We start from the raw sequence: 23,337 nt of genomic DNA, 5'->3' as shown, positions 1-23,337 counted from the left end.
AACTGAGTAGGACAGGGTATTTTCATTACCAACCATCTTGATATACAACACTCAGCAATTCCTTATATTTTTTTCTTTCTTTGTGACCTTTTCTTAGTCTGACTGTGTACAGTCATATCCCAGAACATTGAATGTGTGCCATCTGCTTCCTCTGAAATTTAATGGCTAAGCTGAAGTTCACTGAGAGAAATTAAGAGGCTGTGACTTTTCTTTTGTCCAAGTCTTTGAAAACAGCAATCCACATCCAACCTCATGTTCTTAAATCCTTTCATCTATACACTGGATCCAACTTGATCTTGGAAGGACGCTAGGATGTTAATATGACCATTTAGTGGTTTCAACATCAGTCTTGCTGCCCTAATCCTCTTTTCTGTAGTTAGCCCGGGAACCCACAAATCTCTTAAGTGCAGCCTTTCTCCATGCTTGCCTGGATCTTACAATGAAATTTCTGAGGCTCCTCAACTATTTCTACTATATCTCAGCCTCTTTAGTGAATCCTCAAATACCTCTCACTTTCTCTTTCTTTCCCTTGTCTCTGATAATCATCTGTATTCTTGTCCTCATATCCCCAGGCTCTGGCAGAGTTTATTGCTTAATTCTGTGTAGTTATCTCAGTAACACTGGGCTGCCAGTTACACACACACACACACACACACACACACACACTCAAAGAGCAATAATTGCCTTAGGTTTAAATATATTTACTTAATTGTGATCTATGGTCAGTTTTTATTTTCTCTCAACCTGATTTATCTAAAAGTAATTCACAGATAGATCTTAGTCTCTAAGGTAAGAATTAAATGACACAATATGTATAAAGCATGTAGCACAGTATGTGGTACAATGTAAATATTCACCAGGACAAAAATACTATTAATAGTAGTAACAGTTTTTTCATTCATGATAAGTGAATTTTCTAGGGCATAAGTGAATTTAGGGCAACCCTTACTACAGAACTGAATGAGAGAAGCGTTCCATGGGATGGCGGTTTTTTTTTTTTTTTTTTAAATAATGTTTCCTATATAAAAGCACTAAGTCTAAAATCCCTCCAATAGCAAAACACGCCAGGTCATTGGTGTCCTATAGAAATTTCTGTGGTAATGAAAATGTTCTATATCTGGGCTCTCCAATATGGTAGTCAATGGCCACATGTGGCTATTGAACACTTTGTGTGTGGCCTATGTGGCTGAGGACCTGAATTTCTAACCTTAACCACCTTAAATTTAAATTTAATTGCATGTGATTAGCAGGTATAATAATAAAGAGCCCAGCTCTACAAAGATCATATTGACTAACGGATGTTTATTAACAATATTGTCCCTTATTTTCTGCATACTTACTATGTTGCATATTGCACTTTTATTATAACCCTCTATTTGTTTTTCCCCTTCAACACTGCAGCGCTCATTCATTTTAACCAGCTGTCTCCTGCATCAAATTCTTGGAGTAATTAGCATCTCAAAATGAAAGTTACCTTTGACCCTTCATAACAGTTGTAAGATTATTCCCCTCTGGAGAAACAATGCCTACTGATGACCTCTTTGCGCAGCTCGTACTTTAGTGTTTCAGTGTGACCTGTGAATGCTTGATACATTGGCACACCAAAGGGATGCAAATACTCTGTCCAAGGGCATCCTGCCAGGGTTGTGTGCAGGTCACCCTGACCCAGCCAGAAAGCTACAGATACCATGGCACATAACCTGGGTCCTTATTGAAGGAGTGGTTTTCAGAAATTAGCCAATCTTTTTATAATAGAGAGTTCTTCCAAGGCTCAATGATAAATATGTATGCTTCTTGGGCCATCCGGATGGCAAATGACTTCCTTGACTTTGGTAAATGTATTCCTCTGCTGTAATGATGAGAGTCACATCCTCTGTTGGAAAATATCTAGCCAGCAAAAAATGGATGCTAATACCAACATTCTGGAAATACTGATCCTCTTGAAGGCCCTGCCAATGATAACAAACACCTTTTAAGTTTTGTATATTGATAGATTCCATTAAATACTTTTTTGCCTATTGATAGATTCCATTAAATACTTTGTTGCCAAAAATCAGGAACAACAGACATGTTTAAAGAACAATATGGTTCTAGTGTAGTCTTTTGTTGGAAGGTAGTATATTTGTGTTATAAATTCAAAATGATTTTTTAAAAATTTACTTGTTTTGGTAGTTGTGTTTTATCTATAAGTCTCTTACGTGATATATCACTGTCACAGGAAGTATTTTTAATAATTACATAGGGAAAATCCACTAAATTTTCAGGTTTATTTAACCAAATAAAAGCTGGTTGAGGACTTTAGAGAAAAAAATAAAGAAAACAAAATGCAAAATTTAAAAAAACACTTAAAATAAAAATAAAATACAGTACTCTTACACCTAACCAAACATTTATAAATTGGAAAAACATTGAATTTTGTCTATTCCAAGTTATTGGGCAACAGAGGTGGGAAAATGGCTTGGGACAAATATGTATTTTAGCAATTAGTAAATATTTCAGCTTCCTGGCATTTATTCCTACCTGAATGGTAAAATAATCTGAAAGTTTGTTGTAGGTCATTAGACATACAGCAATTGTATACCAGTCACTGACATATATCCAATTATATACCCAATTAGATTGAGTACTCTTAAAACTCTGAGATCACTATAGTAGATTAGATTATTACTTAGGAAATATTTACTCTCTCCGTACTTTCACTGGAAGAGCACACTGCTCACTCCATTGTTTTAGGGCTTCACCGGTGATAGCCAATGAAAAGCAATATTGTGCCAGTTCTGACTCTAAGCTTTCTGAAGTGTCACATGTTTCCACTTATGACTCTCAACAGAAGTAAAACATGTGTCAGTTGACCACACTAAGACATAGGGAGGAGACCTGCAGCCAACTTACAGACTGAAATACAACCACCCAGCTGAGCCCAGACCAGTTGAACCATATTCTCCTTGCTGTTCTGTGAGCATGAGAATATGTTCACTGTTTCGTGTCACTGAGATTTTCTGGTTGTTGTTTATGGTGGCAATAACTTCCTGATACATTGGGGTGAGTCACTTAAAATAGTATGCCTTTCTGTATCATATGCACTGCTCCAGATCTGTGCTCTTCACTGTCATCTGCTCCTCTTCACAAGTTCTACAGAGCTGCTCCTTCCAACTCCACGAATAGCCCTGTTCTGGCAGTTTCACTACCACGTTGAAGGTTGTTAAAAATACAAATTCTCGGGGCTCCCCCAGACCCTGTAGGGGTGGGGCTCAGGGATCTATGTTTTTAACAAGTTCTGCAGGTAATGCAATACACACATTAGGTAGGCCACAGTTTGCCAGGACTGTTTTGATCTTAGCAGAGTTAATCCTGAGAAACCCCTTGGATGGTTGATCACTCTGTGAAAACCCATGCAGTAGCTTACTGTGTTAGTCCATTTTCATGCTGCTGATAAAGACATACCTAAGACTGGGCAATTTACAAAAGAAAGAGGTTTATTGGACTTACAGTTCCATGTGGCCAGAGAGGCCTCACAAACATGGCAGAAGGTAAAAGTCATGTCTCATGTGGCAGTAGACAAGAGAAGAGAACTCTTCTTTTTAAAACCATCAGATCTTGTGAGATTTATTCACTATCACAAGCACAGCATGAGAAAGACCCAGCCCCCCATGATTCAATTACCTCCCACTGGGTCCCTCCTACAACACATGGAAATTTAAGATGATATTTGGGTGGGGACACAGCCAAACCATATCATTCTGCCCCACAGTCCTCCCAAATCTCATGTCCTCACATTTCAAAACCAATCATGCCTTCCCACTAGTCCCCCAAAATCTTAACTAATTTCAGCATTAACTCAAAAGTCCAGAGTCCAAAGTCACATTTGAGATAAGGCAAGTCCTTTCTGTCTATGAGCCTATAAAATCAAAAGCAAGTCCATTACTTCCTAGATACAATGGGGGTACAGGCATTGGGCAAATACAGCCATTCCAAAGGGAGAAATTGGCCAAAACAAAGGGGCTACAGGCCTCATGCAAGTCTGAAATCCAGTGGGGCAGTCAACTCTTAAAGCTCCAAAATGGTCTCCTTTGACTCCATGTCTCACATCCAGGTCATACTGATGCAAGAGGTGGGTTCCCATGGTCTTGAGCAATTGTGCCCCTGTGGCTTTGCAGGGTACAGTTTCCCTCCTGGCTGCTTTCACTGGCTGGCATTGACTGTCTGTGGCTTTTCCAGCTGCACAGTGCAAGCTGTCAGTGGATGTACCATTCTGAGGTCTAGAGGACAGTGGCCCTTTTCTCACAGCTCCACTAGGCAGTGCCCCAGTAGGGACTCTGTATAGGGGCTCCAAACCCACATTTCTCTTCTGCACTTCCCTAGCAGAGGTTTTTCCATGAGGGCCCCGGCCCTGCAGCAAACTTCTGTATGGGCATCCAGGCATTTCCGTACATCTTCTGAAATCTAGTTGGAGGTTCCCGAATCTCCATTCTTGACTTCTGTGCACCTGTAGTCTCAAATGTCACATGGAAGCTGCCAATGCTTGGGGCCTCCACCCTCTGAAGCAACAGGCCAAGCTGTACCTTGGCCTCTTTTAGTCATGGCTGGAGTGGCTGGGACACAGGGCACCAAGTCCCTAGACTGCACACAGCAGAGGAACCTTGGGCCTGGCCCATGAAACCATTTGTTCCTCCTAAACCTCCAGGCCTGTGATGGGAGGGGCCGCTGCAAATGTCTCTGACATGCCCTGGAGACATTTTCCCCATTGTCTTGGTGATTAACGTTCGGCTCCTCGTTACTTATGCAAATTTCTTCAGCCTGCTAGAATTTCTCCCCAGAAAATGGGATTTTCTTTTCTATTGCATTGTCAGGGTATAATTTTTTAAAACTTTTATGATCTGTTTCCCTTTTAAAACGGAATGCCTTTAACAGCACCCAAGTCACACCTTGAGTGGTTTCCAGCTTAGAAATTTCTTCCATCAGATACCCTAAATCATCTCTCTCAAGTTAAATGTTCCACAAATCTCTAGGGCAGAGCAAAATGCCCCCAATCTCTTTGCTGAAACATACCAAGAGTCACTTTTGCTCTAGTTCCTAACAAGTTCTTCATCTCCATCTCAGACCATCTTAGCCTGGCTTTCATTGTTCATATAACTATCAGCCTTTTGGGCAAAGCCATTAAACAAGTGTCTAGGAAGTACCAAACTTTCCCACATTTCCCTGTCTTCTTTGGAGCCCTCCAGACTCTTCCTACCTCTGCCTGTTACCCAGTTCCAAAATTACTTCTATATTTTTGGGTATCTACAGTAGTGCCCCACTCTACTGGTACAAATTTACTCTATTAGTCCATTTTCATGCTGCTGATGAAACCACAACCAAGACAGGGCAATTTACGAAAGAAAGAGTTTTATTGGACTTAGGGTTCCACGTGGCTGGGGAGGCCTCAAAATCATGGTGGAAGGTGAAAGTCATGTCTCACATGGCGGCAGACAAGAGAAGAGCTTGTGCAGGGAAATTCCCCTTTTTAAAAACCATCAAATCACATGAGACTTATTCACTATCATGAGAACAGCATGAGAAAGACCAGCCCCCATGATTCAACTACCTCTCACTAAGTCCCTCTCACAACATGTGGAAATACAAGATGATATTTGGGTGGAGACACAGTCAAACCATATCACCTACAATGGTGGGACTTCTGCAGTCCTAGGAATACACAGTTTTCCCAAAAACTTTATTCTGAAAATTTAAGTTGATATGTCTTGCCTTTGGCTATGACCAAACAGAAATTTCTCTCACTAAGTTGTAAATCTTTACAGGAGGAAAAGATGTTGAGTGTTCCCAAGTGGTGTGTATTGCTTCATGATAAAAGCAGCCTTCTTAGATAGAAGGGAGCAAGGATTTGTAAGTTTCTAATAGAAGCTGTATGTGTACAGTATAAATAGATGAGATTTTCAGATTCTTGTGTATGAGCCAGTCTTTGCACTGAGCATTGGAACAGGGGCTAGAGACAGTATGGGGTCAGACAAAGGTAATGAAGAAAAAACACTCAATATATATGTTTAATACTTAACAATTTCACTACTCCAGCCCTTACTTTCCTACATACCTTTCTCCTTCAGAAAGAGAATGTTGTCCCTTTGTTCCAATTTACTTAAGAAGCTGTAGCATTAACTTAGGTTCTACTGCACATTGGATATGTAATTCCCTATGTAGGTGAAGCTGCGGTACATTGTGATTTCAGGGATCTTTCTTTTAGTTAACCTCTCTCACCCTCAGTTGAAGCCCATCAGACTGTGGGGCCCATAGCAACCCAACCAGCTTTGAGTAGAATCCATCCAAGAGTTCACTGAAGTTCTGCATATGTGCAAGACCCACAGGAAGGCCAGGATCAAAGGGACCTGAGAGAGCCTCAATGGGGCTGCAGGAACATTGTGTGATTTACCCAAACCATCTGCAAGTGACATAAATACCAGCCGCTTAGAACACCTGCACCAGATGACTCAGCATCAAGTTGGGAAGCCAGTGTGGGGTTGAAATAAAAGAAAACAAAAACTTCAGTGACTGGAGCAAAACAAATCATCACATTTTGGCACCAGCTGTACTGGGAAAAAAAGGAAAGAAACAAAATGATTTAGCAAATTTTAGTCCACTTCCAATCAGAAGGATCTGCCAGCTGGAAGTGTCAAAGTTTGCATTGCCAGGTGTGAGTAAGGGAAAGGGTTAAAAGAAAAAAAAAAAAACCTGTAAGAAAGATTAAAGCCCAGAAACCTCCAATAATAGTTTCAGGATACCAGATAAAGAACAGCTGCTTAAGACACAATACCTTGATTATGACCTAGAAGGAATGGAGAAAGAGGGGCCCTTTGATAGTTAAGAGCAAGGGAGCAGGTGTGGACGTTATGTGTGCCGTGCCATCGCCAACAAGCCCAGGAGGTTCTGTTGGGTTCTTCCTCTCAGCTATGAAGGGAGCCGTTTATTTAGACACAATCCTTCAAAAACTATCAGAAAGTCCCTCTGCAACCCCAGCCACCACAAAGAAGGCCTTCCATACAATTTCAAGACATGAATATACCTTCAGTAGGAAAAGAAAAACATGATTGCCTGTAAGCTATTCTAATGAGGCTGTTTCTGGAATTTCAATTACCCCGAGATGCCTCCTGTTTATGGCATTGACCTTGTATTTTCTTTGGTAGACAGGAGGGATGTGATGAATGGAGGGCACACTGCTTTGTGCCTCATCCACCAGATGAATGGCCACAGATATTCTTGGCACCTGAAGTGGCCCAGGTGGTCCCTCTGGCCTGATTTCCTTGGCCAGTTTTCCTTTCTCATCTGGGAATTTTGACCCTCCTGCTTTCCAACTAATTGTATCATATTATCTCCTTTTTGTTTAAGACTATTCTCTCAGCAAAAAGTTGCAAAAACTCAGATTATTGGGATAGAAAGTCTCAATTAACCTCTAACCTTGCTTCAGTGCCTGTGGCTTGGGTTATTCCTTACACCTAATTGTGGGCCCATTAACAGGTTGTCTAAAAGCAAAACAACACATGCAAAAAAAAAACTGTTTTGACCAGGCTGTAATTGCTGCTAAGTGACACTTAACAATGGCTCTCTTGTACTATTGCTAACTGGACAGTGTGGGCTACTCTGACCAAGCCTAGACAGTGAGATTTACTTGTGATAAGGGCCTCCCTGTATCTCTTTAAGTGCTTTGTCCAGCAACTCCCTTGATTGAAGGGTGGTCATTTTTTGGATTGCCAGAACCGACAACGTGGCACAAAGCATGAAAGACAACTCCCATGGAGGACTACGAAAGCCTTCCTCCCCTCCTGCTGCAAATATAATTAGTTTATGTTAGCTGGAAAAGGTCAGAGGTTGTCAAAGGGTAGCAAAGTCTTTGTTTTTAGGCAAGATAGTGGAATAATTGCTTGATGCTCAGATCTGCAGGTGCTGTAAGGAGCTCATTTGGGCTTGGCAGCCTGCAGGGAAAGCTGATTTCCTCTGGAAAACCATGGAATTCCTCATGACAGAATCTATTTGCTGTGACAGGAGTGATTATGCATTCATGGCCTCAGCACAATACCTGCCACACTCTGCCCTCACCTTACCCCATTTTCACACACTCCAGGCATTGAGCCCCTTTCTTCTCTTTCTTTATGAGAACAGTGGAGGCATGAGCAGACGGACCAACCTGGTTGATTTCATGTGAGGGATTGTCTAGGGTGTCTTCGGAAGTGAAGGAAGAGAGAAAAATCTCATGGAGCAATTTATTCAACATAAAGGAGAAATCAAAAACATGAAAAGGAGAAAAAGATATATTGCCATGAAAAACAGCTAAATGTCACAGTAGGTTTTAAGTGAAGAATAAAGAGTGAGGAATGAGGAAATTCTTTAAAAAGTGGGTTTGCTTCAAATATGCCCCATCTTTCCCCATGCCAATCACCTTCGTTTTGTTTTGCTTACCTGTCTCAAGACATAGGAGCACATTGCAATGAGATCCCCAATTAAAACGGATTGGAATATCTTTAAAAACCAAGGTAAGCTCTCTGCACTTATTCTGCAATGCACTCACTTTGGCTGAGGTAAAGTCCTTTTCCAGTTAGTCTGCGGATGTTTTACGTACATGACAAGGTCATACATCCAGCCATCTGTTAAGAAAGCAAAGGAAAGTGAATCTAGAGCCAGATAAACCAGATACTCTTGTACTTGCTGGTTGTGTGAACTTGGGCAAGGCATTCAGCTTCTTTATTATACAGTTAAATTTGAAGAAGTTCAACTGTGGAATGAGAATAATAATGCCTTATTATATTTGTTGCCCAATTGATCTAAGGTTCAAATATTGCATCTCAAATTTCCCATTTTACCATCCAGTTTACATGTGATCAATCTAATGCAGGTTATAGATTTAATGTTTTTCAAATCCTGATTGCTGATGGCTTGGGCCAAGGTCACCTCCCTGGTGGGAAACCTAAGCCCTGGAGGCTCTCATTAAACCCTAGACTGTGAAATTGAAAGGTTGGACTTGATAACTATTGTGCCCTTGAACAGTCCACATAACAAGACTTGCACTGTTTCTTTCTACTTTTCAGCTCTATACTTTTACCTGGAATCTCTATAAAGGTCCTCCAGTTATTTGCAAACCTGACATTTCTTTGGCCTCTGCATAAATTATGCAGAAAGTAGAATTTGGATTAATGTAGAATTTTAAACACATATAAATGAGATGAGATCAATACTGAGGGCAGCACTCAAATTACCCATATCTTGACCAGTAAAATGGCTCACGTGACTGACTTAGACAGGCTTTTAGCTTTGAGGTGGCATTTATGAAAATAGAGAACACAGTTTCCTTTGATGTTTTAGGAAGCTGTGCCTTTAATGTGTTTTGACACCTGTTTTTAGGGGTGTGCTCAAGTAATGTGCTGAAGAAATACTGGCTATAGAGAACAAGTCAGAAATCTAACTGTGATGAAAAGCGTTTTTAGACCTTTTTTAATGAACAAGTCAAATTCTTTTAATCTAAAGAAAAGCTTTTCAAAAAGAAAGGATGGAAGGAAATAGGAAGAAATGTGAAAAGAAATAAAAAGAAGGAAGAAATTGATGGGTTATACCCAGTGCCAAAAGAATCAGTGTTAACATACCAGAACTCTAGAAAAGGGCCGTGTGGATTTGTGACTGAACAGATTTATAAAAGTAAATCAATGGACACAGAATCAAAACTATTGATCAGGGTCTATTTTGTACCCTGTTTCTACCAGATTTTGCAGGGTTACAAAACAAATATCCTTTATTAATACCTCATTTTCTGATGAGACAGTCAGTTATGAAACAACACCCAGCAATGGAGATAAAAAAGTTAAAATGATGGAAGCAAACACGGAATGCCTTAAAGTTTTGGGTGGGAGAGAAGGCTGGAATAACTGTATATAGAGTCAAGGACACCTGACCTGAGCCTCGAGGGATGGCTAGCCTGTAGAATCCTAATAGGCAGGAAATCATAGAAAGAGAATGAGCAAGGGCCAGGAGGGGAGGAACATGTGGTGGTAGATGAACTGCATCAGTGGCCCCACTCTTCTCTCTCTTTGCCCCATACTGTGCAATGCCCTCCCACTCTGGACAGCATTTTGTTCTATCCGCTGATTCTTGCTTTGCCCAATCATGAACAAATATGGCGACAACAGAGTCAGGAAACTCCAGAAAAGTCCTTGAATGTGTCTCTTTTCTAATTCACTCTTCTAACTTTGGCATGAGAAAATGCTCAGCGGATGGTACAAGTAAGGCAGAGAAGAATTGTCCAAGTTTTCCAGCGGAGGTCCTAGACAAGCTGACAGCGTATCCCAGACATAGGAGACCCTAGCTAAGATCAGCAGAGCCCCCTAGCTCATCTGCAGCAGACTGCAGGTGTAGGAAGGGCCCGTTCAAGACCTGCAGGAGTCTCCCAGACAACCTGCAAATGCATGATATGTTTAAGGCAATAAATGTCAGGGTGGTTTGTAATGCAACATCATTATGTCAACAAGTAACTGGTACATGTGTCATGCATTCATTAATAAAGGATTCAATTTGGGGACAAATTCCTCCATTCCTTTTGTTGTAGATGTTGGAAATCATCTTTTACAGAGGAGGAAGCTTCAGTGTGAAGAGAAAAGAGTCATGGTTGTTCACCAAGAGTAAACAGAATTGAAAAAAACATCATGAGTTCATTTATATCTAAAAGAGTGTTCCTGAAATAGCTAGAAGCTGAGGCAAATTGTTGTAAGCACTTCAGTTCTTCCAACTAAGTGCTTCAAGTAATCATATTTTAGGAAATTAAGACATTTGAAATATTAAAGATTTGCTTTTTGCCATTGCACATTTTTATTCTGAAAGGCAACCATATTTTTAAAGCTTTTTATTGTGAGATACATAGCATTCATATATATGTGTGATTTTTGAAAAAATAATAAAACATACCAACAAGATTATGAAAGATTGCCAATAGCTTTGAAGATTATCCCTCAATTATCCTCCATACATGTAACACCATCAGCCCTTGTCTCACCCCAGAGATCACCGCTAACTTGTATTTTGCGTTCATCCACATTTTCTTTAAGACTATATGCTTATGACTCTCAAATATGTAAGACCAATGATGTTATCCTTCTCTCATATCTGCAATGCCGTATTTCTAACTACATACAACTCCATATATATAGACGTCATGCTCAGTACCCTGCTGTTACTTCAGAAATAACATGTCTCAAAACAGACTTACCACTGCCCCCAAAACACCAGCTTCCTTTCCAAAATGTTTCAGGTCTGCCAAAGCCCACACCTTGACCTAGAAGTCCATGCTGAAGGGGTCATGAGGTTGGACAAGGGAGGAGGCACAGACAGGCTGGCACAAATCCTGCACCAATGCAGGAAAACACTTTGATTCACTTATGGCCAAGGGGTCAGTGGCAGCATGTTGGAATCATAAAGCTGATGCATAAATAAAAAATTACAGGCCATTCCCATATTTTCCCACTCATCTTCCTAAATAAAGACTTTAATTTTTACTTATTTACCTGTTTATTTTATGGTTTCTATGACTGTTTTGATTATTTCTATAAATATTGTACAGTTTCTATGAATATTCAATATAATATCAGAAATTAAGATTTTTCACTTACAGCATAGTTCACAGCCTTTAAGACTATATATAATATGAAAATATCTATTTGGAGAATGCAAGAGTTTTAAATTACTATAGGCATTTTGGCTCTTAAATATGCATCCATCTATTCATGCAGTCAACAAATATTTGTATGTCTGTAGTCTATGCAAGGCAATATTGATAAAGTGGAAACACAAATGAAAAATACTGGCCTTGCCTCAGGAAGGTCTGATAAGGAAGAGAAGTTTGCACACAAAAAAGCTCAACACAAGTAGGGACAACATAATTTTCATATTATCAGGTTAGTTCTCAGGCTCAGAAGCTTTGGGTGATGGTGGTCAGGGAGGATTTGTGGCTAAAGCGAAATATGACCTAAAATTGTTCCAAAGGTATAGATACAAATATAGGAAAGGAACACTCAAATTTTTAAAATGTATTTAAGGAAAGGCAAAAGTGTACAATTTATTCATTTTTCTATTCTAAAAATATCAATTGGGTTACAGAATGCAACCCAATAAATAAGAGAAATAAGGTAAATAAGAGAAAACACCACTGCTTTCATGTAGTTTATATTCTGAGGGATAAAAAAATGATCAAATGAAATAATTGGGGAAAATGTTTTCTCAGAAAATAATGAAATATGATGGCTTGATAGACTTCGTTTTGAGTAGGGAGATGACAGTTCAAATAGAACAGTCAAGAAAGACTATTTGAAAAGATCACATTTAGATAGAAGCTAAATGATGAGAAACTGCTTTGTATAATTGTAATGGAAAACATGCATCGACTTGTAGAGAATGTGAGGTTTCCACATAAAAGGACAGAAAAATACAATTACAAATTTTATTTGGGGGTCATATTATAGATAATAGGTAACGATGCTGCCAGCAATGATATAGTGTCACCAAGTGATATTTAGCACATTTTCAAATGCCTATGTTAATTTGACTAACTACTTCATTCTCCTATTTGCTTGAGATTTTCTATTTTGAAATATCTCATTTGCCTATACAAAGCCTATCTATTTTATAAATGTACAGAGTAGTATTTAGCCATATAAACTCACTTATCTGGTATTTGGTGATGAAGCAGGGTGCATCTAAATTTGTAAAAGTGGTATATCTACTATAGCTTTTTATTTGTATTTATATTTTTGGTTGTTTCAGAACCCAAAGAGAAATTTCCTAAACTGTAAGATGGGAAAATTAGTGATGGAAATAGAAATCACAGAAGTATAATTGACTTAGGCATGACTACATCTAGGGGTTCAAACAGAAGGTACCAGAGCTCAGTCTCTTGTCATCTTGCAGCTCAGTTCTCATCTGCCCTGACTTAGCTTTTGGAGAGAATTTCCCTACATATTGACTGTGAGCTTCTTGTCCAGTAGCTTAAGAACTTTCACTTTCCAATAGTTTCTAGAGTTTCCCTGGATTAGATTTCAATTGACTGTCAAAAGTCATATGTCCATCATCGAATAGCTCATTGTGACCAAGGTAATAAAATACATTGCTTGGGCTAAGAATATAGAGGAGACGTTTTGCACAAGAAAATCAAGATTCACTTGTAAAATTTTGGTGAAATCTATTCTGAGTAGCTACACATAACAGCTATTGACTACAGCAGTGGTTCTCAAAGTGTTTTTCCTATGCCAGGAGTGTCAGCATCACCTGTAAGAAATGAAAATTCTTGCTCTTCTCTAGAAGCACTAAGTCAGAAACTCTAGTGATGGACCCAATAACTTATACCTTAGCAAGTTATTCAGGTAATTCTGATCCACATGAAACTTTGAGAATCATTGTTCTACACCATCATACTTAGAACAAAATCCATAGCCCTTTCCATGATCTATAAAGGCATATACGAAATGGTCCTGTTCTACCTCTCAGAGCTCATCCTGTATAATTTCCATCTTTCTCACTTTATCTTCTTTTTATTACTCAACATTCTCAGTAGCTGTCATCTTGCAGCATTTGTGTGTGCTGTTCCCTCTGTCTAAAATGTTCTTCAGGTGGCTAGCTGTTCTCCTAACTATGGTATCCCTTCAAAAGCCATCTCTCAGAAGCCTGACTACTCCAACGTATCCCTCTCTTAACCCATACACCTCTATTACATTTTATTCCCTCTATTTTATATCATTATTTAATATTAGCTTAAATATTCATTGATATATGTATTCATTTAGATAAATATTAATATAGATAATTTATTTTCTGTTTCTCTGTTCAATATTCCTAGAATGTCACCACTGTGTGAGCAGGACAGAGCTGGCATTTGACTGTAATAGCCTTAGTACTTAAAACCATTCCTGCATACAGCAGGTGCTCACTAAATATTTATAGAAGGATTTACTAAATAATTCATTGAATATACTATGGTGGCTTCTGCTGCTCCACCATCTCTGCCAGTCATCAAATGAGGTAACAGCAAAGCTGAGTGAGTTATTAAGGATGATAGGGGGCGGGATGTCCCAGAGAGAAGAAACTACCAAAACCACAAGCACAGTATCTAATGATTCAAACTGATGGGCCTCAATTTTTCCAAAAATATGCAAAAACTATCCTGGCTTTCCAGCCATGAAGACCACTTCCTTTCAAATGACTGTGCTAAAAGATAAAAGGGAGGAATTATCCCTTTCAGAAAATAGGGTAGAATGTTTACATGAGGGTTTTCCTTCATTTGCAGTGCATTTTCACAGATTATAGGATACCACCAGCTTGGGAGAGAAGGATGGCAGGATAACTTATTTTAAACAATGCAAAAACTGAGGAATTTGATCCCAAGATTCAAGTAGGAAGAATACTATACAAGGAAGTAACTAAAATGGAAACTTAGAGATGTAGATAAATATTCCTATGTGGGTGAGGATAAATAGATTTCCAAATAAATGTTTGAGAATAAAAATAACAAATTGTCTCAAAATAGTCTTCAAAATTAATTCATGCTAAGAACTCACAAATATTATGATGACCCTTTGAACTGTAGCATGTGCCTGTGTGTGGTTTCCTAGAAATAGTTTCAGCAGTCCTCAAAGAGTGACACAAAATATCACTTGGCATTCAAAATTTATTTCACCATCCATTTGTCCTTGTAGATATTCCCACATTTTTGATATTACAGAAACCTAGGTGAGGTCAATCATTGTTCTTAATTGTTCCAAATACATGTCACAACTCAGTCTTGACTAACTCTTCAAGTGAAGTAAATGGATGAATAAAAATTCATCAGTAAGCTTAAATCTCCCTTTGTCCATTAGTTTCAACATCCTCTTCAGAAAAATAATTTAGAAGTTTAATATCCAAGTTGCCAAATTGAATTCCATAAACTTCAGCTTGGTGCATCCCTTTGGCTTAGTGAAAGAAGAGTCTATGATAATATTTTTAATTTGTTAGCACAGTAGATTTCTGCCTATGAGGCAGAAAGGGATGCTCTCTCATTGTATCTGCTTTATAGAAAGGAAACTGAGTTTATGCAACATCCAAACTTGTTTAAAGTTAGTAGCTAGGCTGTGACTAGAACCCAGGTGCCCTGCCCCATGTTTTACTGTCATTACAAAAAAGATTTATAACTCACAAATTAGACAAAACTAAACAAAAACAACAAAGCAAATAAACAAAAGCCAACATTAAATGACAGTGGATTAACAGTAAACCAGGCAAAGCCAAGTTAGCCAATTTAAATCTGAGTTTAACTTACAACACAAGAGGAAGGTAGAAAGTGTGGGTTCCAGACGAAGACAGCCAACATTTGAATTCTGACTCAACTGCCTGGACAGTTTTTCATCTCTGTGTGCCTCAGATTCCTCACCTGGAAAATGGGTTAATATGAATACCAACTTTACAGGCTTGTTATGAGGAAGTAATGATATAAATGTTGAGAAAAAGAGCCTTGAACAAAGAAAGTGCACCAAAATCATTTTGTTATTCACTAAATTTAGTCTAAAATTCCTATTTTACCAATTGAGAATGAGAATTATTGAACAGAATGTTTTAATCATTTAGGTTTTCTCTTTTCTTGAGAGAGAGAGAGAGAGAGAGAGTCTCACCCTGTCATGCAGACTGAAGTGCAGTGGCATGATCATGGTTGATTGCAGCCTCGACCTTCTGGGCTCAAGTGATCCTCCCACCTCAGCCTCCTGAGTAGCTGGGTCCACAGGCATGTGCCCCCACACCTAGACTGTTTTTTTTTTTTTTTTTTTTTTTTTTTTTTAAGAGATAGGGATCTTCTGTGTTACCCAGGCTGGTCTCCAACTCCTGGGCTCAAATGATTTTCCAGCCTTGGCCTCCCAAAGTGCTAGGATTACAGGTGTGAAGTGCCTCTTCAAGCCCAATAATTTAGTTTTAATCTTCACCAAGGACAGAAATAAATAAATACCAAAGAAGCTATCCAACAGGTAATAGAATGTCCATTTGTTGCCCTAACCTGGAATTACAGCTCTAAAATGTCAGTTTTCTACTAACTACAAGCGATATTGCACCTTCAGTGATTTCATGGGAAGAAACCTTGCCGTTAAGAATCAGATAGACTTGGATTTTCCAAATGAACAATATTAAAATGTAAATAGTCAAAATAATAAGGACATGAAAATCTGCTTATAACTAAAGAGGCTACAAACTTACGTGCATTCAAAGAACTATCTCCCTTCCTTATATTTTGCCCTTTCTTTCTGTCACACTTAAGAACTCACCCACTATTTCCATTTTTTGTGTGTGCATATTACTGATTATTTTAAAAGGAATGCCAGGTACACATGTGGAATATCTTTGTTATAATAAAATTGGATTGGAAAAAGCAAAACTATGAATGTTTAGCAAAAACAAACTTTGAAAGGAAACTTGACTTTTTTATTAATGTTTCCTTGGGCATTTTTTCTAAAATCAGCCTTGTCTCTGCATAATATTTTTCTTGGTAGGGGAGAGGCTGGTTAACATATTCATTATTTTTTTTAATGTACTATGCTGCTATTTGCAGCTTCAGGTAGTTAATATTTGTGTTTAAGCTTTGCTGTTCAAATGGGAAAATCCACCCTAAACAGCATTGCTGAACAGCACGAAGGAATCCTTCGAAACAGGAGGTCCCTTTCCTGAATACCAATCAGTGTGGCTTTCCTCTGTGGCTGAGAGAGGAAGCACTGACCAATGTTTGCACTCCACCATGTCCTGCATGTCACAAGCTTAATTTCTAACACTGGCCGCCTTGTCGGCAGAATTTCTGGATGGTAGAATGAATTGAACCTCTGAAGAAGGACGGCGCTACTGTGTCTCCGGATGACGTAAACGTCTTCTGGGACAGCAGCATGAAAAAGCAAAATATAATCAGAAGGAGCCTGGCTCAAGATTACCTCAGAGAGTGTGGGTGTGTAAATATGATAGGCCAGCCCTACAAGAAAAATCATTAATGTTTGCTAACATGCAAGGCTTGAGTTAATAGGCAAGTATGAGTAGAAGACAGCAAAAGACCTTTGAATATGTTTTCTCTTTTTTTCTCTCATATGAAGAAGAAAGTAAATAACAATGTTATTCCTGTACAATCTCTGTGTTACCTCCCATTATCTCCATAATTTTTAATTATTTTCCTTCAAGGACTCTGAGGTCACCAAGTGTGAGAATGGTTTCTGTCCTTCCCAGGACAGAAAAGATGTAGTAAATTAAAAGATGAAAAATATAAGCTCAGTATCATAATGCTGGATGCATGAGGAGGACTAACTAGGAGTTTAGCAGATAAGTGTGGGGAAAGTGAACACGACAGAGAAGGAGTTACTGTCAGGAGGAGTTCACTGGCTTCTTGCCAGTGAATGACAGAGAGGAACGGTGAATGATGCTCTGTGGCCTTCTCCTACCATTTTGTTCCTTAACACCTTCCCTTTCCCAACTTTGTCATTCTCTGTCCTGTTCTGGAACATCTGTACCAGTTTGGCTAGGCAACTTTATACAACATGGCATCGCTACTCATTCCAAAACTATGTATTTTCAACAAAGAAAAGTTGTAGGTTCCTCCATCTTGCCTTTCTTACAACCCAGAGTTTATTGGTTGGTTGTTTTTATAATAGCCCATATGTTTCAAGGTTGAGAGAAAATCTTGATGGCATCTTTGCTTCCTATGGCTGCATCTGGTTCATTAACCCTTCTCCCCAATAACAACAACTATATCAATCAGACCATAAAATGCAGCTCTTGCATCCTTTGTTGTTTGGCTATTTTATATTTTCCTTTTCCCCACACTTACCTGCTAAACTCCTGGTTACTGCCTCTCGCACATCCAGCATGATAGCACTGGACTTAGATTTTTCATCTTTTCATTTATTACAGGAATGACTCAACACTCTTCTCTTCCCTTACTGCATTTCCTTTGCCTTCCCCATTTACTAGCTTTACCTCAGCTCCCTACTCAAACTGCCACTTCTTAGACCTTGTTATGTCATAAAATTGTTCTATCTGAAAACTTCAAGCACCCTCTTCCTGACTTCAACTCCCTCTTTGTCATGGTTTAAACCATTTTCACTATGAGTAACTTTTGGCTTCACAAGCCCCCCTTTTTCCATTCTCCCACACCTTCACTTGCCTCATTGGCCAATGGATACTTTAAAATGGCTTTACATCAATAACAGCCTTACTTATATCTTACATGGTCTTGCTTATCTGTCTTTCTGCACTTTCTTTATACATTCTAGCAATTCCCACATACAGTGCAAAATATCTTTTTGGTGTTCTACTTAAGCAATCAAATGTTGCTGGAGACATCCACACAATAGAACTGTTGGATTCCACTATCGAATGAAGTTAAATTATGGTGAATGTGCTCTTAATACTGTCTTGTAGGTGGATTGCATTAAGGGTCTGAATTCCTTGTCCTTCTGTGTATTCATATCCACTTGCCATGTAACTTTATTGTTTCTTCCACTGCAGAGAATCTACTTCCCCATTCTTTGATCCTGAATGTGGGTATGTGACTTGGTTTGGCCAATAGAATTTGAATATTAGCAAATATAATGCATGCATAGGCTTGAAAATATGCTTGCACATTCCCACTTCTGCTACTGCATCTCTGCCTTGACCATGACAACAACTTGGGTTGGCCTGCTAGAGATGAGGGACATGTGGAAAGGAGTCATTTATCTCAGGAGTCACTTATCTCCCAATGAAGCCAACCTAGGTCAGTGACAGCCACCTGGCCTCAAAATATGCGATCAATCTCAGACAACTCCAGAAGCATTATGAGGCTAATTCACAGAAACACAAATTTTTAAAAAGTGTAGTGTTTTGAGTCACTCACTTTGGGTTGGTTTATCATGCAGCACTGCTGTCACAATAAGCAGCTAATACAAAACTCCTGCCTGATTTCTTTGTTATACTTCTGCTTTAATTCCCAACGCAATGTAGTATTTTCACCCTCAAAAAATAGCCAAATGCTTTAGAGAGATAATGGAGACCATATAATGCTAACTCCCTCAACTTACCTCTATGAATTTGGCAAACTTTTCAGCATCCACATTACCCTATCCTTTGTCTCTCAAATGTCAGTAGAGAGCTGACCCTTTAGCTGTCCATGGAACCTACACTTTAGGTCCAATTTCTTCTTACCATGACCCTTTCTATCTGATGGGTGTTCAGCCTTTCCTTTTTAACATGATGTATTCTCCCTTCAACTGATTTCTACCTGGCCTTTGGCCCCTTCTTTCTATGTAAAAGAGTTACCTTGGGTTGCCTGTCACCCCTAGATTAAATGTTTTTCAATTCTCATTTTATTTCACCTTTAAGAAGTACTTTGCTACCATATGACCCAGCCATCCCATTACTGGGTATATACCCAAAGGATTATAAATCATGCTGCTATAAAGATACATGCACACGTATGTTCATTGCAGCACTATTCACAATAGTAAAGACTTGAAATCAACCCAAATGTCCATCATTGACAGACTGGATTAAGAAAATGTGCCACATATACACCATGGAATACCATGCAGCCATAAAAAAGGATGAGTTTGTGTCCTTTGTAGGGACATGGATGCAGCTGGAAACCATCATTCTCAGCAAACTATCGCAAGAACAGAAAACCAAACACCACATGTTCTCACTCATAGGTGGGAACTAATGAGATCACTTGGACTCGGGAAGGGGAACATCACACACCGGGGCCTATTATGGGGAGTGGGAAGGGGGAGGGATTGCATTGGGAGTTATACCTGATGTAAATGATGAGTTGATGGGTGCTGACGAGTTGATGGGTGCAGCACACCAACATGGCACAAGTATACATATGTAACAAACCTGCACGTTGTGCATATGTACCCTAGAACTTAAAGTATAATTAAAAAAAAAAGAAGAAGTACTTCGCACTATAGACTAATTGTTGATTCTTAAAATTCCCTCTTCTCTTTGTTTCCGTGTCACAAGACTGTTTTGGTTTTCCCCCTACATCTTTGTTTACTTCTCTTTTATCTCCACTTCAACTTTAATCTCATTTATCTGGCCAAGAAATGTTATTTCGCAAGGTTTGTTCCTACGCCCTCTTCTTATACTCTGCATTTAAACAAAGAGATCCCATCTGGGCCAATGGCTTCAATTATCACCTCACTACAGATGACTCGTGAATTAGTGTGTCTATCGTAAACTTTGTGAGCCCCAAACCCATCCATTCATCTGCCTCTTTGGTATCTCTGTTTGGGTATCACTAAACCACCTCATATTTAGTAGTTTCAAAATAAAGTTAATTGTCCTCCTCTCCAACAAATTGACTCCACCCTCAATGTTTACTATCTCAGGGAATGACGCTATCATCCATATGTTACAAAAGCCAGAAATCTAGGCGTTAACCTTTATAACCTTCTCTCAAATACAGCCAACTGCATGCCCTGCGGATTTTATCTTTTTCACATCACTCAAAGCTGGCTATTCTCTCTCGCTTTAAGGCCATTACCTTATTCCAGGCTAATGTCATTTGTTTTTAAGTTTACTGCCTTACAGTAACCTCACTGCCACTGCAGTACACTTGGAATTTCCAAAAATTGCCCTATATTTTTCCTCTCTTAGAAACACACATAGAGACATATACAAACTGGCATACTTAAAAACATATCTAAGTCTTCATTTCACATGAGATAAAGACCAAAATTCTAATGATGACCTGCAAGGCAATGCCTGATTGGTTAACCCCTATTTTTACAGCCTAATTTTACACATGTATGCCCCTCTCTGCTTCCTTGCCACTCTGACAATTTCTTCAGTCTCTTGAACTTTCCATGCACCCTTTTGTCATAAGCCAGACCGTCTGATGATTTCATCAGCTACTTTCCCCAGGCACTTGCTCTATCTCTGGGCAGAGGCATTGCCTCTTAAATACCACAGAGCATTCTAGAAGTTGACCACTGATCTGAACTGTTCTATGCTTCCTGGTGCAGCGACTTCTTCCCATCGTATGCCTTACCTCCTCCAGTTCTCTTAGTTTCTTAGTTTCTATATACAGCCAGTGTATATTTGACACACATTTAAGATCATGAAATATTTTAATTTACCTCTATTTTTGTTTATAAACCCCTGGATCATTCCTCAGAAATGAGCATATAGGACTTTCAAAGAAATCCTTCACACAACCTTTTCTTTTAGTCTTGATACATTCTACAGTGTCAGGGGCTGTATCTATCTTGATCACTGATGTCTTTTCAGCCCCTAGAGCAGTGCCTGGTAGAGTAAGCACCAGTAAACATTTGTTGAATGAAAAGGAAAAGGAAGGATGAGGGAGAAGAGAAAAGAGGAATGAAGGAAAAAAAAGAAACTCACATCGAATACATACAATATTGTGATTTCAGGCTCCAGAATTCAATGCTCAATAAACATGAATTAATTCTACCCATTTGGTTTATAATTACCAAAGTAATCTGTCCATAAAGAGTTATGAGTGAAATCTGCCCAACCTATACACCCAGCCCTTCTTATTGTGGTGCCTATTATTTCAGTTAAGAAGAGTATAGATCCATGTTTCATTTAAAAAGAGTATAGATGCATGTTTGTGATGTAGCACTGGCAAGACAGAGTCAGAACTGGCCTCATAAATCTCCAGGAAACGAGGGTGGGTACAAACCTTCAAAGACTGTCTTGGGCTGTGCATCATGCCCCGACAGCTCCCCATCCAGTGCCGCAGCCGCTTTGGAATGTAGCTGACCTCATGGAAATGGTTCCGTACCTACATGCTGAGAGTTTCTCCCTTGACCTTTCACTTTCCCTCTCTTTTGATCACTCATGTCACCTTTACATTTTGGCATACAGTATATTTCTGTGTCTTGGCCTGATTCAACAAATATGTAATTTGTTGCCATGGTTGTGTTTTGGTTGTAGTTCATTGTCAACATTCTGAGAGGTGAGGTCAAGAAATCCAGACAAGCTCTTTGGCTCTTCCTTGGTCATGAGATTTTGTGTTTTTGTTGTTCTCTACAGCGTGATGATTTCCAATTAATGCTTCTGACATAATCCCGTTCAACAATTCAACAGATATATACTGTGGTGGGAACGAGAGAGAAGAAATTCTGTCAGCTACATCAGAAGCTAAGTTAGAACTCTGAGAAGAAGTTCTAGAGAAAGAGAAGGGCATACAAGAAAGGGCAAGGGGATTGTTTACACCATATTACTCCAGTTTAGATGCCATCTGTCCCAGGCTTGGCTTAATCAAATACACAAACCAAAAAAAAGTACATGTTCATGTTTACATGTTCTCTAATTGTGTTGCCTAATTTACAATAGGAGTATATTTTGAAGTGTATGTATATACAGTGCATACAATCTATATATACACATGTGCGTGTGTGTGTGTGTGTGTGTGTGTGTGTGTGTGTGTGTGTATCTGATTCTGTGAGTCTTTCCACCTGGTCAGCACTCTCCTATAATACTTTCCTTTAGAGAAGTTAGGAGATTCTGACCCCAAAGGGGTTATTTGAATGAGGATAAAATGGTGTGTCATCTCTCCCATTCTGTTGACTGGGATGGGCCTTGGCTTCTGTCCAACAGGCTTGGTTTCTAATTCCCAACTTTACTAATAGATGACTCTAGGGATCTAGGCAGAGAAGATTATGCAACATCTCTAAGTCTCTGTCTTATCATGACTTAAAATGAGCTAATGATAAAAATCAACCTCCCAGAGCTTTTGTAAGATCTAATGCCTAAGGTGCCTAGACAATAGCAAGTTCTTAAGGGTGCTGGATTCCTTCCCACCCTTCCTGTGGAACATAAGACTTATAGCATCTTATAAAATGACATGATTTTTACCCTGATTCAGGAAGAGTTACTCATCTAAACAGAGAAATCTGGCCTTCTGTAATACATTTTAATCAAATCTTTTTTCTAGTAGAAAACTATGATCCCCAAATTAACTCTTCTAATTATTTTGAATGCCATTTGATTGTACTCTATTTAGTACCCATAATTATAAGGAGCTTAAGGTAGCATGAAAACAGTACACATATTAAAATGTACAGAACTCTAACTGAATGTAGAACATCTTAGTGTGTGGATGTGCACAATCCTATGAAAGATACTATGAGTAAGGTCAACACAATGTTCCTGCCTTTCAAAAACCTTATTCATTCATTAACATTTATCATGCCTGAAGCATTGAATTAGGATTCAGTGACACTTTGGTAATACAGCAAGGTCCTTGCTTTTATAAACTTATAACATAAAGGAGTGAATAGATATTAATCAGGTAATTACACTAATATATAGTATGAG

General features: G+C 38.9%; 1 long non-coding RNA gene across 1 annotated transcript; it reads right to left on the bottom strand.

Annotated features, from left to right (window-relative positions):
- Window positions 1-1,201: 1,201 nt before the first annotated feature.
- Window positions 1,202-21,895, bottom strand: LOC126929058 (uncharacterized). The gene is made up of 4 exons (XR_007717057.1): window positions 21,698-21,895; window positions 15,314-15,424; window positions 8,555-8,630; window positions 1,202-1,949 (listed from the first exon to the last, which is right to left on the bottom strand). It is a non-coding gene; the product is annotated as an uncharacterized LOC126929058 (long non-coding RNA).
- Between the last annotated feature and the right edge of the window lie 1,442 nt (window positions 21,896-23,337).

Source organism: Macaca thibetana, chromosome 10 (genome assembly GCF_024542745.1).
Source record: "Macaca thibetana thibetana isolate TM-01 chromosome 10, ASM2454274v1, whole genome shotgun sequence".
Lineage (NCBI taxonomy): Eukaryota > Metazoa > Chordata > Mammalia > Primates > Cercopithecidae > Macaca > Macaca thibetana.
Note: the sequence above shows the minus strand (reverse complement) of the source record. Positions and strands in the feature narration are given on the sequence as shown.